General features: G+C 41.3%; 1 protein-coding gene and 1 pseudogene across 3 annotated transcripts in view; one reads left to right on the top strand and one right to left on the bottom strand.

Moving 5' to 3' along the window:
• The window catches only part of NR6A1 (nuclear receptor subfamily 6 group A member 1), a 221,244-nt gene that overhangs the window by 88,821 nt on the left and 112,838 nt on the right, over positions 1-19,585 (bottom strand). The window lies entirely within an intron of this gene.
• LOC118629563 lies at positions 3,844-4,373 on the top strand (annotated as a pseudogene).

Genomic DNA, 19,585 nt, shown 5'->3' with positions numbered 1-19,585 from the left:
CAGACCTGGGTTATAATTCTTGCTTTACTATTTCATACTTTCAACCCTTGGGCAAGTTATTCAATTGCTTGAAGCCTCAGTCTTCTGGTACAAAATGGAGATACCATCCTTTACCTTTTATGGTTATTGTAACATATAAAATAAATTAATATATCAGGCAAGCTCAGCTCCTGAGATACAGGTGGTGTTCAATAAGTGGCAGGAGGTGCTTAATGAATGCTTATTGTTTTTAAACTCCTATAAGGAATATGCCTATTGTTCTTCATATGACCCAGAGAGAAGGAAATGAAGATTAGTGATATGATACAAAGTGGTAAAAATAATCTCCCCTTCCAGTATTTCTACATATTAGCATTTCTTTCCCAAATTAATTACAATACAGTCACAACTGGAAGTCGTCTTCAAGATGAAATCTCTGGACAAAACAAAACAATTTCTACACAGCATGCATTTCTGCAGCATAGCTTTAAAAGAAATGAAGCCACTCTGTAATCCCACAGATTATGCCTAAAAATAGGATGGGCCAGCTGTCAGACGTATACATTATAGGGAAAATGGGGCCAAGAATCTCTTCCCAAAGATCACTGAAATTCTTTTGGCACTTCCTCCCATAAAGACGAAAAACTGAAATCTATTCAATTCCAGCAGCTACCACTTTTTTTTTTTTTTTTTTTTAACTAGGACAAGGGTTTGGAATTCTGTAGACTTGTGAAATCCCCCAATGTTTGCAAAGTGCTGCTCCTATCAGGCTTATAAAAGAAGTGTCCTGCGTGATCTAGAATTACTTGCTTCAACACAGGCCTGTGTTTTTAGTTTTCCTTTTTTGAGAACTCTTCCTTCCAGAGTTACTTAACATGTTTACAAAAATAAAAATAAAAAGATGAAGTGTGATCAGGACTGGATTCTAGTCCAGGCTCTAACATTAACTTACTGAATAACCTTAGGTACAATATGACCATCTGTGGATCTCATTTTGCTCATCTGCATAATGAGAAAGTTGTAGGAGATATCCATGTAAGGCTATCTTTCAGCTATGATGCTTTGGATTTTCTGAGCCTCAAAACTTCCAGACAGGCTGAACAGAAGAGAGAACAAACACCCCTTTGCAGGTAACCAATTTTTGAGCTGCTTCAGTCCCAGTTCCATAAGCAATGTTTCCATCTAACCAAGAACTCAACAAGCCTAAAAAAGGTGAAGAGAAAAAATCACAATATCTTTTCTGCTGAATGTTAAAGCATAGGGCCGCCCTGGCTGGTTTGGCTCAGCGGTCAGAGCGTCAGCCTGCGGACCAAAGCATCACGGGTTCAATTCGGGTCAAGGGCATGTATCTTGGTTGCAGTTTGGTCCCTGGCCCTGGTCAGGGTCGTGCGGGAGGCAGCCAAACAATGTGTCTCTCTCATGTTGATGTCTCTCTCTCTCTCCCCACCCCATCACCCCTCCCTCCCTCCCACTCTATTTAAAGATAAATGGAAAAATATACTCTGGTGAGGATAAAAAAGAACAATAACAACAACAAAAAAGCATAGGGCCAATTACTATAGGTAAGGGAGGGAAGTGTTCTGGTGAGAGGGGGGAAAATGATATCTGTCTGAAAATATTGGACACAGGTCAAGGAAATAAAGCCTGAATACTATGTAGGCCACAAATGCATTCATTTAAATACTTGTTGAGCACTGACTATTATGCAGCTAGCACTTTTCTAGGTGGTAGGGATAGAATGGTGAGCTAGTCAGATATAGTTCTGTCAAGAGTCTCACCAGCATCTATCTCCTCAAGGCAGGCACAGATCCTGCCCAGGTTAGTTCCAAACCCTGACTCTCAACAGTCCAATGGAAAGAATGTAAAAAGGTTCAGCCTCACATCTGATACACGCAATACATGCTGACTGATCCTGGATATGAACTCCAATACCTTTGCATAGTTGGCAGTTTCAAAGAAAAACAATCGCATACTGAGTTTGAGTGAGGAGCTATTGGATGAGACATTGGGGATCAAAATACTATGCCAGCCATTTTTAGCACTAATTTCTTGTTTTGTTGTGTGGTTGTGTATGTATATTTTCAAAGAATAGTGGTATATTTGTCAAAAACTGACACAGTGGAAAATGTAAGAGAAAAAAAACCTAGTGTCAGAGTTGTTTAATCTGCACACTTCAGAACCTAAGGGATTTCCTTGTAAAGGACACAGTTGTAGCCACCAAACAATGTCACTACAAGGACAATTAATCTGGTGTGGGCTGTTTCTCCCACAAGATTATAGGCTTATTCTTTCCTAAACCTTAGACACACTAAACATATACACTGTTGAAACAATATGAGAACTCGAGGAGTGTGAGGATTCAATCATTCGTTGAACAGATATTTATTGGGTACCTATAATCCTCATAACGGGGATTCAGAGCAAACAAGATAGACATGGCTCTGTCCTTTTAGACTAGTAGAAGGGGCAAACAGTAAGCAATTATGTAAAAATAATTTAATCATAACTGTGGTAAGTGTTGATACAGAGGGCACGTGTAACAATGAAGGGATCTAACTTGGCCTGTGTGGGGTGGGAAAATACTCAAGCAATTAATTATAAAAAGAGTGGATAAAGGCCAAACTATACAGAGAAAAGAGTCAAACACATAATTTCTTTCTAAAAAATGGCCTACCCTTTTCTACTCCCTAGATCTCAGACACACATCTCTTCTTAGTGCTCACAGTACCCTGTACTTCTTGGTATTACTAAGATGATTTTACCACACTGTAACAACCAGTTTTATGAATCCCTCTTCCCTACAAGGTTGCAAACTTCTCCAGGACAGAAACCTTACCCAACTATTTCTGTGGCTCTAGTACCTAGCATTGGGATAGAGACTCAGTAGGCCCTCAGAAAGTGGTGGTTATTATCATTATAATTACTACTCTTCAAACTGGTTATTACACAAATTAGGCTACTCTATTCCTATTAATTGAGATCTTTTTCCTAGTTGGTAGAGAAATACTAACAACTCCCAGGAACAGATCACCTACCACTGATCCCAACTTATGCCATTGCTCTCAGTTTCTTTGTAGTGCTGATTCTTTTTTTTTTTTATCTTCACCCAAGGATATTTTTCCATTTTTTGTTCAGATAGAGTGGGGGGCGGGGGGAGAACCATCGACGTGAAAGGGACACATCAAGTGGTTGCCAACCACATGACCCAACCAGGGCCGGGGACAAACTGCAACCGAGGTACGTGCCCTTAGTGGGAACTGAACCCAGGTCTCTCTGGACCACAGGCCGACACTCTAACCGCTGAGCCAAACCAGCCAAGGCCGTAGTGATGGTTCTTGTTTGTTTACATGATGTTTCAGAGCTATCTTTTCCACTATACTGTGGTAATTTCCAATGCAAAACTATCAGCCAAGAAGAGCCATGCCTTAAAAGGTAGTGATTTTGAAGATCACAAGGTAAGAAAGGGGTAGGGTGAAGAGAATTAGGATACTAATTTTGTAGTATTCTGTAGACTAAAATATAGACTCAATGTGTTACAGAAAATTAAATCAGAGGCTGACTGTAATTTCTAGTCTCCTGAATAAACATAAGCAGGGCCCCTGGTATCATGTCACTGGCCACAGTAGGGCCATACTAAGCTTCTGTCTTATACCCCAGGATCATCCTAAATTGTGGAGGCAAAGTCACTGTTCCTCCAAGCCAAATTCTACAAAGCTCCAATTGCCCCAGACAAAAAAAAGAGGACACCAACTGCTAAATCCACTGATAGCTAGAGAAGGACTAAAGAAACTGCACACATGGTGATGTCCAAATCTGGTAAGATTAACCTCTATGTGGACTGCCTATACCTCACAGAGGTGTAACATGGCGCTCCGAGCAGCGCGATGCGTGCGGGCCGCGGCCTGCAGCCTGCGCGCCCCGTCGGTGCCCCCCGCGCCCTGCTCGCCACGGCCCTGGGGCCTGAGGGCGGGCGCCGTCCGGACGCTGCGCACCGGCTCCGGTCTGCTCTCGGTGCGTAAATTCACAGAAAAACATGAATGGTAACAACAGAAAATGGTATTGGAACAGTGGGAATCAGCAATTTTGCACAGGAAGCTTTGGGAGATGTTATTTACTGTAGTCTGCCTGAAATTGGGACAAAACTGAACAAACAAGATGAGTTTGGTGCTTTGGAAAGTGTGAAAGCTGCTAATGAACTGTATTCTCCTCTGTCAGGAGAAGTAACTGAAATTAATGAAACTCTTGCATAAAATCCAGGACTTGTCAACAAATCTTGTTATGAAGATGGTTGGCTGATCAAGATGACATTGAGTAACCCTTCAGAACTAGATGAACTAATGAGTGAAGAAGCATATGAGAGATACATAAAATCTATTGAAGAGTGACACTGGAACCCGCCCCCCCTAAATAAAGTAGTATGAAACAACTTAATCTAGCATAGTTGTCTTAAATTAGTGGTGGATAACAATGCTATTGGATGAAAATAACCCTTAACTTTCTAATGATGGCAGATAAACACAATATGCGTCTTTTTCACAACACCCTATGATTTTTTAAGGCTAGGCTACAGTTATAATATTCAGAATTCCTGAAATTATCTGTGGTGAAACTAGTTAAGAAAATTATGTATTTCAAGGATAATATTATTTTAAGCCTTATATAATGTTGTAACTTGCTTACATCAGTCTCTGGATTTGGGTCAAAATACTTAATGATCTTTCCATTGGAAACAATGGGCATTAGAGAAAAGTTTTTGTTAGTTGTTACAGTGTCAGATGACGAACAATACTGTCTTAATTGAGCAATATATTGAGTTTGCTGGGTGCTATTTTTATACACTGAAGCAGCAGCCTTGCAGGAAAACAAGAAAGTTTAATAATAAAACATTCAACTTCTTCATTAAAAAAAAAAAAGCACAGGTTGTTCTGAAACTACAAGTGCTTGTGTGTAGCAAAAGTTTAAGGTACATGACAGTGAGTGGCAAGACAGGAAACTGAGGAATGTTGAGGGCCAGACTGGGAAAGGTCATATACCAGGCTAAACAGTGGACTTCTTCCTGAAGGTGGGAATAACATACATTTACTATTATTACAGTTTACTTATTTTATTAAATATCTATAAATAGTGTACTATGCAAGATGTTTTATATACTTCATTCCATTTAATGTTCAAAGCTCTGTCATATGGGTATTTTTCTCCTCCCTGTACACACAAGAATAAACACTCAAGAGAGGTTAGGTAACTTTCTTAAATCAGGTCTGTTTGACTTCAAAGACTAAACAAAATTTTACCCAAACAGAATTATTGGTATAGGAACTCCTAGTCGCCTGGTTTCAAACAACCTAGGGCTCCTTCCAACATACTATAAGTTACAATATAAGTTTCAGAATGCTCTCACTTGAGCCTATAGCAAATTGAGTGGTATGTAAAAATGTTCATAAAGTACTTGAAATCACTGGCATCAGACTAAGTAGGTTCATCTTTCTCAGTCTCTAAAACATAAGGATCCTAAGAAATCTGAGGTCAATTTTTATGATGGTCCTTGTCCAAAGGTTTCTCTCTCTTGACATTACTACAGCATTTGACAATAGCTATTTCAACAGAGAAGGTAGTCGGATTCCCCAAAGCTGAGAAAGGAGCTTAAATAAACGGTGGTTTAGATACCACCAAGTCTGACACCTGACCATGAAAATTCAATAATAAGGAATTAAGAATTTGTGATTCAGTCTCATTAACTAGTTGAATTTTTTCATGTTGCTTAACTTTATGAGTCTCAGATTCCTAATACTTAAAATATGGTAATGAACACTACCTTTCAGGATAGCTTTGAAAGCTGAAGAGAATAAATAAGGTGGAGAAAGGACTCAATGCCTAAAGTGTGATAGGCACCCAAACCTATCTACCTTTCCTACTTATGCACACACTTAGCTAGCATTCTATCTGCCTATCTCACAGGATTTTTGTGAGGCTCAAATAAGGTGATACCTGTGAAAGTCCTTAGTCAAGTAAAACATAATTATGTCATTATAACTAAGTTCAAAACACTGCTCAAAGCACAAGAATGAATATTTTATAATCCTTCAAGGGACTAATCCTCAAATAAGGGAGTTTACAAGTACACAAATGAATATAATACAGGTAAGAAGTAGTAAGTGTTAGAAGAGTGGTAATAACATAATGGAGTGCTTACCATGGCCCAGACCTAGTCTAGGTGCTTCACCTGTATTATCTCATTTAATCCTGAAATAAGCCCTATGTAGCAAGTACTATTATATTCATAGATGTGGAAACTGAAGCACATGATGGCTAGGTTATCTGATTAAGTTTACATAACTAGTAATGATGCAGCCAGGATTTAAATGCAAGAATTCTGACTCTAGAGCGCATACTATTAAGAGATACAGTGATGTACATTAAAGGAGTAAAGAAATAAAATGGTAACAATAAAGGGGTCTAATAAAGGACTTAATATTCATTCACTGAGAATGGCCATTGTGCCTGGCCTTGAGCTAAGACTTTACATACAAGCTTTCACTTGGAATTCCAAAATCCCTCAGTGAACAAGATACCATCCTGATTTTACAAATGAGGCAACAGACTTAACGAGGCTGGGTCATTTGCTAAAGGCCTCACAGCTAGTTACCAGAAGAACCAGATTTCAAACTTAGCCCTGTCAGTGTATACAGTACATGCCCTCAATCTCTTTACTGTATGGCTCAGTGGCAGGCAACAGTGTTCAGGCTGGGTGCTGAAGGCCAAGCAGAATTTGAATAGTTGAGAATAAGTCTATGTGGGATTCCAGACAAAGGTGCAACATGAATAAAGGATTATACAGAGGAAGCCTGGGGACTTAAAAAAAATTCCTAGCATTTATTGGTGTATAAGTACCAATCTTTTAAACACACACACACACACACACACACACACACACACACACAGTATTTTATATAAAAACAGGATTGGACTTCCAGTCAAGATGGTGGCCTAGGTAAACACGGCACTTGCCTCATCCCACAACCACATCAAAATTACAACTAAACTACAGAACAAACATCCTTCAGAACCGCCTGAAATCTAGCTGAATGGAAGTCCTACAACTATGAAATTAAAGAAGCCACATCAAGACTGGTAGGAGGGGCGGAAGCACGGACAGGCTGGTCCCACAACCACATGTGGTGGATAAAAATCAGGAGTGTACCTCGGCTGTGAAGGTCCTCCTCGAGGAGTGAGGGGTCTCCATCCCACACCAGGATCCCCCGTTCAGGGTTCCAGTGCCAGGAAGAGAAGCCCCCATCCCTCTGGCTTTAAACATCAGCGGGAACTGAGGCTGAGGGAGGCTGAGGTGGCAGGAGCCCCAGGCAGCTCCTCTTAAAGGGCCCTGCGCATTCGCACCCTCCAGCATGGGAGAGGCAGTTTGAAAGGCACCAGAGACATATGGGGGAAAAATGAGTTGTTTGGCATTGGGGTGAGAGCTGGAGAGGCAGCTTTCTCCCAGAGGGACCTGCCAGCAAGGCATTGTTCCTTTGGTGAGCCCTTCCCCCATAGGGCAGGCAGATAAACACCATACCTGGGACTCCAGCAACCTGGCTCACATTGTTTGCCCCACCCTGGTGATTCTGAGGCCCTGTCCCACCCAACTTTCAGACCCACCCATGGCCTGTTTTGGCTCCTATTTCAGAGCTTCCTAAATTCTCTCAAACAAATAGCATCTGGCCATAGCGAGCCCCATACCTCTCACTAAGTGGCCCCAGGACTGGCACTAGAAGCAGCCAGCCTTGGTTCACAGCTTGGCTTTGCCTGGGCACCTCCAAGCTCAGCACAAGAAGCAGCCACCTGCAGATTGCTCTGTAGCTTATGCCAGCTGACCCTGGATAGAACACAGGCAGTGGCTGACCTTGTCCCAGAGCCAGCACACCTAGTGGACAGCTTCAGACCATGTTGAAGTACCACCACCCAACCACCTCCACAAGTGACACACTCAAGGAATGGACTCAGTGGGTAGCAGAGCCCTGCTGAAGTAAGTCTTGCTCTGTGTGGTGGGCCCCCGCATAGCTGATCATCCAAGGTAGTCAGAAGTCGGTGGTTAGTGGGCACAGCCAAACCTTGCAGCTGATCAGCCTGAGTAAAACCCTCCTAGTGATATGTCAACAGCAATTAAGACTCAATTACAGACTTCCGGTCAAGATGGCGGCGTAGGTAAACGCAGTATTGCGTCCTCCCACAACCACATCAAAGTTACAACTAAACTACAGAACAACCATCATTCAAAACCGCCTGAAATCGAGCTGAATGGAAGTCCTACAACTACGGAATTAAAGCACCAGCCACATCCAGACTGGTAGGAGGGGTGGAGGCGCAAGGGGCAGCGGCGGCTGTGGTGGCGGCACAATGAGCTGGTCCCACTCCCACGTGTGGCAGATAAAAATCAGGAGGATACCTCGGCTGGGAAGGTCCTTCCTGAGGACTGAGGGGTCCCTGTCCCACACCAGGTGCCCTGCTCAGGGTTCCAGTGCCAGGAAGAGAAGTCCCCATAACTTCTGGCTGGAAAAACCAGCGGGAACTGAGGCTCAGGGAAGCTGAAGCAGCTGGAGCCCCAGGCAGCTCCTTAAAGGGCCCCCGTGCAAACTTATACTCTCCCTCTAAGCTTGGAGGGGAGGCAGCTCGAGGGGCGCCAGAGACATACAGGGAAGAACTGAGCTGTCTGGCACTGGAGCGAGGTCTGGAGAGGGGGCTTTGTTCCTTTGGTGAGCCCTTCCCTGGGGCAGCAGACAGAAGCCTTATCTGGGACTCCAGCAACCTGGCTCTCACTGGTAGCCCTGCCCTGGTGACTCCCTGAGGCCCCACCCCGCCCCACCCAACTTTCAGGCCCACCCAACTTTCAGGCCCACCCAAGCTATTGCCACTTGCTTAACCATAGGATTGGCCTGTCTTGGATCCTGCTTCAGGTTTTTCCTAAATTCTTTCAAACAAGCAGCATCTGGTCTCAGATAGCCCCATACCTCTCGTTAAGTAATACACTGAAACAAACACAAGGAGGCAACCAAAATGAGGAGACAAAGAAACAGGTCCCAAATGAAAGAACAGAACAAAACCCCAAGAAAAGAACTAAGCGAAATGGAGATAAGCAACCTAACAGATGCTGAGTTCAAAATACTGCTTATAAAGATGCTCAATGAACTTAGTGAGAACCTCAGTGAACTTAGTGAGGGCCTCAAGAGCATAAAAAAGGACCAGTCAGAAATCATGGATGCACAGTTAGAATTGAAGGAGGCATTAACTGAAATAAAGAATAATTTACACAGCTTCAATAATAGAGTACATAAATCCAAGGAGCAAACCATCGATTTGGAATATAAGGAAGCAAAAAATGCCCAATCAGAACAGCAAAAAGAAAAGAATCCAAAAAAATGAGGATAGTGTAAGGAGCCTCTGGGACAACTTCAAGCGTGCCAACATTCGCATCTTGGGGGTGCCAGAAGGAGAAGAGAGAGAACAAGAAATCGAAAACCACCCCTGGCCGGTTTTGCTCAGCGGTTAGAGCATCGACCTGCGGTCAGGAGAGACCCGGGTTTGGTTCCTGCTAAGGGCACGCACTTCGGTTGCAGTTTGTCCCCGGCCCTGGTTGGTCGTGCGGGTGGCAGCCACTCGATGTGTCCCTTCATGTCGATGTTTTTCTCTCTCTCTCCCTCCCACTCTATCTGTACAAAAAATGGAAAAATATCCTCAGGTGAGGATAAAAAAAAAAAAAAGAAAAAGAAATCGAAAACCTATTTGAAACAATAATGGCAGAAAACTTTCCTAACTTGGTGAAGGAAACAAACATACAAGTCCAGGAAGCACAGAGAGTCCGAAACAAGATGAACCCCAAGAGGCCCACACCAAGACACATCATCAAAATGCATAATTTTCACCCTGGCCAGTTTGGCTCAGCAGTTAGAGCAGTGGCCTGTGGACCGAAGAGTCCTGGGTTTAGTTCCCGCTAGGGGCACGTACCTTGGTTGCAGTTTGTCCCTGGTCCCAGTTGGGGTCGTGTGAGTGGCAGCCACTCGATTTGTCTCTCTCACATCGATGTTTCTCTCTCTCTCTTCCTCTCTCCCTCCTGCTCTGTCTGAAGATGGATGCAAAAGTGTCCTCGGGTGAGGATAAAAAATAAAAAAAAATGCAAAAGTTTCAAGACAAAGAGAGAATCTTAAAAGCAGCAAGAGAAAAGCAGTTAGTTACCTACAAAGGAGCTCCTGAAAGGCTGTCAGCCAATTCCTCAAAAGAAACTCTGCAGGCCAGAAGAGAGTGGCAAGAAATATTTAAAGTGATGAAAAGCATGAACCTACGACCAAGATTACTCTATCCTGCAAAGCTGTCATTTAGATTCTATGGCGATATAGAATTTTCGCCATAACAGTGTTTTCCAGACAAGAAAAAGCCGAAGGAGTTCACTACCACCAAACCAGTATTATATGAAATATTGATGGGTCTTCTTAAAAAATATGAATAATAAAATGGCAATAAATACATATCTATCAACAATCGAATCTATAAACAAAATGAGCAAGCAGAACAGAAACAGACTCATAGATACAGAGAACTTTTTGTTGGTTGCCAGATGGCAGGGGGTTGGGTGAAAAAGATGAAGGGATTAAGAAGTACAAATTGGTTGTTAGACTGATGAACCTCAAAGGGAAGAGGGGAGGTGGGGCGGGAAGAGAGAAACCAAATAACTTATATGCATATATGCATAACCAACAGACACAGACAATAGTGTGGGGAAGGCAGGAGGGAGTTGGGAGTGGGGAGGAAGGGGTCAAGGGGGTAAAATGTAAGGACATCTGTAATACATTCAACAATAAAGATTAAGTTTAAAAAGGAAAAATAAAATAAAGTGTTCTGCCCTGCAAAAAAAAAAAACAAAAAATGCCACCAGGATTGCCCTGACCAGTTCTGCTCAGTAGTTAAAGCATTGGCCCCATCGACCAAAGGGTCGTGGGTTCACTTCCCAGTCAAGGGCACGTACCTGGGTTGCAGGTTCAATTCTGCTCCAGTCACGTTGTGCTGAAAGCAACCAATGGATGTGTTTCTCTCTCACATGATGTTTCTCTCTCTCTCCCGTCTGCTCTATCTAAAAATCAATGAAAAAATATCCTCAGGTGAGGATTAACCCCCCCCCACACACAAAAGGATTGTTTTAGTTTGTGATCTCTGTTATCAGATGGGCTAGATTACCTTTTCCACTATTAAAAATAACATTTTAAATTACAACAACAGTATGTATGTTATAGAATATTGGAAAATATAAAGAAAAAAATAAGAAAATAAAGCATGTCACAGAAACGTTGAAAAGTGAGTTGTGGAAAATTAGTTGGGAAGGTAGTTCAGGGACTGACTTCAGCAACGTTGGCCCTGAGTGCCAGGCTGAGGAACCAAACCTATACTCTACATGCATCGGAAGACTGAGAGCAAAGAGGCAGCATATAATTAGAGCCTTAGGCCATGCTTAAGACAGACTAAAATGAAGCAGCAAGAGGCAAAAGAATCAGGTAGGAGACCATTATAAAAGTCCAGGCAGAAGTTAAGGGCTTATTAAGCACACCATAAGGCTTATGACCACTATAACCTCAGGCTGAGTCAGACAGGCCTAAGTCTGAATATGGCTACATCACTAGCTGTGTGACTCTAAGTTACTTCAACCTTGAGAGCCTCAGTTTTATCATCTATAAAGTGGGGATAATAAAAGCCATGTAAAGAGTTGTGAGAACTAAAAAGATGTGAAACAACATTAATTCATGTTTCTCAATTTTACACTGTTGACATTTTGAGCCAAATAATTCTTTTTTATCAGGGAGCTGCCCTGCATTATAGGAAATGTAGCAATATCCCTGATCTATACCTACTCACCTTCCCCTTGCTGTAACAACCAAAAATGTCTCCAGACATTGCCAAATCAACTCTGGCATAGTACTACTTGGCACAGTTTCTGACATATAAAGTGATCAAAATAATGTAAGCTTTAAAAAATGATTGCTGGGGAGGAGGGGTGGAGATGGTGGTAACTTGATTATGAAAGAAATATAAAAGTAAGACAATGTGTAAACTGAGATGACCAAATTGACTGGCTGACTGGATAAGAATTTTATGTTATTCATTCCACCAAAAGAGACAAGAAAGACAGGAGACTGTATACGTTTGAGGGACCAGAGGGGCATACAAATGGAGATACTTGAAAGGCATTAAGCATTCTGGACTGTAGCTAGGGAAAAGGGTGAGTGAGTGTAGGTCTCTGTATCAAATATCAAAATCACTCTTTATGTCTCCTGAGCTTTTAATGGTTTCGGTTTTATCTAATAGTCCCAAAGTGAGTACTTGACACATGACTTAACTGTAAAGTTCTCAGGAGAAATAAACTTAAAAGACATGTTTAATAATGAATATACATTGCCTTTAAGATCAGAAAAAGATAAGAAGGTGTTCCAGTTTCAGGAAGAAATATAATTAGAAAAAAATATCAAGCAAATAAAACACACACAAAAATCACTACAAATGTATATACAGTGACAGACTCTTCAGTTTTCCATCCTTTTACTGGACAACTGAAAAACAGGTTATGTACTGGTCCTCCTGAAGATTAAACCAATTTCTGAGCTTTTAATATGTGCCACATATTTTTGAGATACTAACGAAGAAAAATGTAGTTGGATTCAAACCAATATGTGTTCAAATTCTAGCTGCATGATACCTTTACAAGCCAGATTCTACCTGGGTCTATAGTCTCCAGATCTCACCAGCCCCTATGGCAGCTCTTGCAGCCTTTGCCAAACCACCTGAGGAAACCTGAGCTGCATCCCTGCTCCTCACCTGCTCTATAGTGTACTCCAAAGTCCCTTTGAGCATTAACCAAAGTGGATAAGCACTGGAACTGATCTGAGGCACCTACATACAATGTCTGTACTTTGGAATTTTCCAAGAATATTCTATTCTGAGGTCTCCATGAAACACTGTTCTCTAAATTCCAATATTCAGGAAGTCAAACTAAATCTCCACCTTAAAAGCTTATATGATATCATAAGACACTTGCCAAAATCCATAGAATGTACACCAACAAGAGTGAGCCCTAATGTAAACTATGAATTTTGGGAGTTAGTATAAGTTCACTGATTGTAAAAAATGTACCATTCTGGCCCTGGCCAGTTTGCTAAGTGATTAGAGCGTCAGCCCATGGACCAGACAGACCCAAGTTTGGTTCCCACTAAGGGCATGTACCTCGGTTGCAGAATGTCCCCGGCCCTGGTTGGGGCCATGTGGGTGGGTGGCAGTCAGTCGATATGTCTCTCTCATATCAATGTTTCTCTCTCTCTTCCTCCCTCTCTCCCTCCTGCTCTATCTGAAAATAAATGCAAAATGTCCAGGTGAGGATTAAAAAACAAAACAAAACTGTACCATTCTGGTGCAGGATGTTGATGGAGGGAGTAGGGGTGTTGTGCAGTATGTGTGAAAGAGGATATATGCCAACTCTCTGGCAGGGCTGGACTCAGATTCTAGACATCCTTTCCCATATTTGAGTGCTGACTCCAAGTCACATTTCAACAGCTCACTTTTGAGAAGCCACACTCACACACAGAAGCTAGGTCTTACAGTTATTATTTTAAGAAGCCAAGATTAGCTCAGGGCTAGACTGAGTAATGAGACACAGTGCTTTGGGAATCTATGGGTTCCCAGCATAACTAATGAGTACTATCAACTGTATTCTGTCCAAGATATAGACAGACAACTCCAAGTGGCCAGGAGCTCTTTGTAAATTGCAGAGGCAGTGATCAGAGGAAGAATATTCCTGCCCCTTTCTATACAGCCTCTGCTTGGAAAACATATATATATATATGTATATATATATATAGATATAGATATAATCCTCACCTGAGGACCATTTTTTGTTCAGATAGAGTGGGAGGGAGAGAGAGGAAGAGAGAAAGAGAGAGAGAAACATCAACCTGAAATGGACACATCAAGTGGCTGCTTCCCGCATGCAAGACCCAACCAGGGCCGGGGACAAACTGCAACAGAGGTACGTGCCCTTAGCGGGAACTGAACCTGGGTCTCTCTGGACCGCAGGCCGACGCTTTAACCACTGAGCCAAACCAGCCAGGGCGGAAAACTTATATTTTATATAATTATTATTAAAGGTCATTTGTGGTGGGTTTTTGTTGTTGTTGTTCAGTTTCATTAAACATTAGTGTCACTGGGAAGCTATATAATGTGGTAGAAAAAATAAGAGCTTTGGAATCATGCTTTGCTTCAAGTCCTGGCTCTGCTATTTCCTTGCTATGAACACTAGACAAGTCATACCCTCTCAGAGTCTCAGTTTTCTCACTTACTGTGCTTGGCAAAGTTTGGGTTGCCCAGTTGTAAATTCAATTTAGTGGCTCACAAATAAATTTTTTTAAGTAAAAAATAAAAGAGGCCCTGGCCGGTTTGGCTCAGCAGTTAGAGCATCGGCCTGCGGTCCAGAGAGACCCGGGTTTGGTTCCCGCTAAGGGCACGTACCTTGGTTGCAATTTGTCCCCTGCCCTGGTTGGTCATGCGGGTGGCAGCCACTCTATGTGTCCCTTCACGTGGATGTCTCTCTCTCTCTCTCTCCCTCCCTCCCTCTCTCTCCCTCCCACTCTACCTGAACAAAAAATGGAAAAATGTCCTTGGGTGAGGATTAAAAAAATAAATAAATAAATAAATAAATAAATAAATAAATAAAAGAGAAAATATCAGATGATACTAATGACAAGTACTATTTTATGAAAGTGAAGTTTCACATATATATAGATATTGATATACAGATATATATACAAATATGTGTATAGTAAGTTATAATATATCTTATTATATAATAGATAATGGTCAAAGAACTTGAAAGCCACTGATCTATAAATGAGACTGTCAGGTGTGTGTAGTGTTATTTAGAATATTTGAGAACTTGAAAAAATAACATATCGTGGGCCAAATGTTACCAATTAACCCTCCTTGAGTTAGAATACCTAAATACAACCTTATTTAAGAATACTGGGAAAGTTCTCCTTTACTTGTCAATTTCAGATTCCCATTAAGTATGCTTCTAAGTACATCATAGAAATGAAACAGCCATCATCATCTGGCAAGGACACCTCCTGCTAATTATTGACACAGAAAGATTAGGTATAATTAAGAACTGATTTTTTTTTTTTAAATCCTCACCAGAGAATATTTTTCCATCTATTTTCAGAGTGGGAGGGAGGGAAGGAGAGAAACATGGATGTGAGAGAGACACATCGATTGGTTGCCTCCTACACAACCCCAACCAAGGCCAGGGACTGAACCGTAACTGAGGTACATGCCCTTGACCGGAATAGAACCTGCGACTCTTCACTCCGCAGGCAAACACTCTAACTGCTGAGCCAAACTAGCCAGGAAAAGAACTGAATTTTTTTCCTACTGGTTTGGCTCTGCGGTTAGAGCATCGGCCTCTAGACCAAGGTGTCACAGGTTCAATTCCCAGTCAAAGGCACATACCTAGGTTGCAGGTTCGATCTCTGGCCCTGGCTGGGGTTGTGCAGAAGGCAACTAATCCATGTGTCTCTCTCACATTGATGTTTCTCTCCCTCCTTTCTTCCCTCCCTCCCTTCCACTCTATCTAGAAATCAATGGAAAAATATCCTCAGGTGAGGACTAACAAATAAAAAATGGAATTTTATCTCAAATTAATATAAAGAACCAGCCTGCTAGAGCCTATCAAGAACACAGTAATGTGTGAAATCACCCAAATACAACTTATGTTGGACGAGCCCTTTCTAATGGAAAATGCAATGAAACCAACATTAGCTCCAGAAATGTTTCTAAAAGAAATATCACTCTGCTACGACACCCAGAACTGACCACTAACATGTGAAAGCCTTGACAAAGTCCCCACCCTTAGGAAGGACTCCAGTTAAAGGTGGTGTCAGGCCCTGGCCGGTTTGGCTCAGCGGTTAGAGCGTCGGCCTGCGGTCCGGAGAGACCCGGGTTCGGTTCCCGCTAAGGGCACGTACCTTGGTGGCAGTTTGTCCCCGGCTCTGGTTGGGTCGTGTGGGTGGCAACCACTCGATGTGTCGCTTTCACGTCGATGTTTCTCTCCCTCCCACTCTATCTGAACAAAATATCGAAAAATGTCCTCGGGTGAGGATAAAAAAAAATAAAAAAGGTGGTGTCAGGAAGCCTCAAGAACCAAACACAGATAAGCATTGTACAGAAGAACTTCTTTGTTCTGCAGAAGTAGTTACTTTTCTGCTTAAAACCTTCCAATTTCCTATTATTTGTGAAAAAATACAGATGGGGGAAAAATCCAAATTCTCACCACAATTTATAAGGCTCTACATGATAAGGCTCTATTCCCATCTCTCCAACATGACCACCTATCTGCATTCACTTTGCTTTAGGTCATAGCACCCCTCTCCATTGCTCAAACACATAAAGCTGGACCCTATCTTAGAGCTCTTTGAGCTCTTGGTCTCACTGCCCAGATCACATTTCTTCTGGTTCTTCCTTTTTATTTATTTATGTATTTATTTTCTTTATTGGTTTGTAGAAAAAGAGGGAGAGATAGAAACATCAATGAGAGAGAACATTGACTGGCCACCTCCTGCATGCCCCCACAGGGGATTTGGCCCACAACCTGGTGAGCATGTGCCCTGACCAGGAATCAAACCGGCAATCTTTTGGTGCCACACCGGCCAGGCCCTTCCAGTTCTTTCTACGCAGGGATTCTCATCATTTGGCTCTCAGCTTGTATATTTCAGTTCTTCAGAGAAGCATTCTCTATTTCCTCATTGAAGAAGTTCCCCGTCAGACTGGGTGAAAAAGGTGAAGGGACTGAGAAGTTTAGATTGGTAGTTATAAAATAATGATGGGAATGTAAAATACAGCATAGAGAATATAACCAATAATATTGTAATAACTATGTATGGTGCCAGTTGGGTACTGGAAATATCAGGGGAACACTTTGTAAAGTACATGACTGTCTAACCACTATGTTGCACACCTTAAACTAATACAAAATAATATTGAATATAAACTTTAATCTAAAATATTAAAAATAAATTAGATGTACATGGAGAAAAAAATAGTCCCCCACCCCACCCCTAAGGCATCCTCCATCATCACATTACACTATTTTATTTTCTTCACAACAGATTCCTGTTTTACTTCACACTACTTTGTTAACTTATTTTTCTGTCTCACTAGAATACAAGCTCCATAAGAATCTTTTCTGCTTTGGTCTTGATTTCCTCCTTAGCACCTAAAACAGTGTCAGATACTTACTCACATCTATATGTATATATATACCTATACACATTTGTGTATGTCTATGTATCTGCCAAATTAACAAATGAAGAACATCAGTGCATTCATTCCAGTACATTTGACAGCACTTGGAAAATAGCATGAGAAAGAAAATCTGCATACACAGGAATATCTGTGAATTGAATTCAACAAGGAATTGTTCAGCTTTCCTCTCATGAACCATATCTACCATAGGGCTACAGCTCCTGGTGCCCAATGAAAGAACAACTGATTTGGTATCAATGCTTAGGCTAAATCTCCTGTTTATAAACCCACTGATCATTACCTTACTAAGAAGACTGCCTCATAGCATAATGGCTCTGGAGCCATAAGAGACAAGGGTTCAAATCCCAATTATACCTTTACATGTTGTGAGGCTTTATTTTCTCATCTATAAATAAAGACAACAGTACTGAAGATTAAATAAGCTAATGTATATAAAAACATCTGGTACAGTGTCTGGTACATAATAAAAACCCAATTAAAATGAGCTATTATTTTATTATTAGTCATTTATTCACATTTTCTCCAACTAGTCTTTATTGATGTCTATTTTGTTATAGGTGCTGTGTCTGTACAATTCAAGAGGGATTGATTATAGTACCTGCCCAGGAAGAGCTCACACTGTAATAGGACAGATAAATCCATAAATAGTAAGAATAAAAGATAGGAGTGTAGTATTCATTGTCTCATCCAAGAAAGCTGAAGAGAATCTATCTGCCATTCTCTAGCAAACCTGGTATTAGGGTCTAGTCTCTAAAGTTAAAAGGTACATCAAAACCCTTCCAGCCCGGACAATGTGGCTCAGTGGTTGAGCACTGAACAATGCACCAAGAGGTCACCAGTTCGATTCCTAGTCAGGGCACATGCCCAGGTTGTGTGCCTGATCTCTAGTAGGGGGCATGCAAGAGGCAGCCAATCGATGCTCTCTCTCATTGATGTTTCTATCTCTCTCCCCCTCTCCCTTCCACTCTAAAAATCAATAAAAAGAAAAAAAAATTTTTCTTTAATCTTTCCAATTTATAAAACAAAATGACTTTTGAGATGGGTCAGAGAAGCTCTGTAAAGAAGCCCTCACAAGATTCTAAGAATGTCAAGAATGATTTTCCTAAGAGCCAAAAGGTGGAAACAACTAAAATATCCATCACAGATAAAAGGATAAATAAAATGTGATATACACATACAATAGATTATTATTCAGCCTTAAAAAGGAAGGAAATTCTGACACATATAACATGGATGAACCCAGAGGACCTTATGCTCAGTGAAGCTTGTCACACACACAAAAAAGGGACAAATACTGCATAATTCCACTTATATAAAGTATTTCAAGGAGTCAAATTCATAGATACAGAGAGTAGAATGGTGGTTGCCAGAGACTTGGAAGGAGGGCAGAAGAGGAAGTTAGTGTTAGATACATAATTTCAGTTGGGGAAAATGGTGAAAAAGTTCTGGACGTGGGTGATAGTGATGACTGCACAAAAATGTGAACATACTTAATGCTAAAAAATTGTACACTTAAAAATTGTTAAAACGGTAAGTTTTATGTTATCTATATTGTACCACAATTTTTTAAAAATTGTCCTGGGGCTTATAGAAGACAGGGCATGCATCCTCTCTTCTCTAACTGATCATTCTCATATCTGGTAGCATATCAACCCAGCTTTTTCCCCATGTTAAGACATGAGAAGAATTTGGGGCAGTTCTCATACACAGGACACTGTGTGATATAAACATCTACGAAATTACAAGTACACAAACACCCAAACCCTGATTTATAGCAAAATAGACTATTGCTGTACACACTGACCATGGGTTTATTTCCCCAAGTGTAAGAACAGACAGAAAATAAACCAAAGTATCTGTATGTCTATATATCAGTTTAGGATTATATAAGCTAATTCGTAAAGAGACAAGAAAGTCCCCAGAAAAAAATAATTAGTCCATGTAGAGTAATTTTCATGTATCAGTGCCAAGGCCTCATAATAAAATTTTAATGCTTCAATTTTTTTAAAGTGCTAATTTGTATTTAAAAATGCAGTTTTCATAGACTAAGCAAAAAATGTCACAACTGACAGTCCTATATAATGATCTTGTTTCCCAGTGGCCCAGAAATATAGGAAATAAATCCCAAGGACCCCAAGTTCAGACAGACTGAAGAGAGTAGTCCGTGGCTGTCTTGTGTGATTAAAGGCTATATGATAGCATGATGGGGTCTATGCTTTGCTTCCCCCCAGGGGTCCCTACTCTTATCCTGAGGACTGGGATAAGAGTG

Source organism: Molossus molossus, unplaced genomic scaffold, assembly GCF_014108415.1.
Source record: "Molossus molossus isolate mMolMol1 unplaced genomic scaffold, mMolMol1.p scaffold_m16_p_14, whole genome shotgun sequence".
NCBI classification, from domain to species: domain Eukaryota; kingdom Metazoa; phylum Chordata; class Mammalia; order Chiroptera; family Molossidae; genus Molossus; species Molossus molossus.
This window is presented reverse-complemented; position numbering and strand designations above follow the sequence as displayed.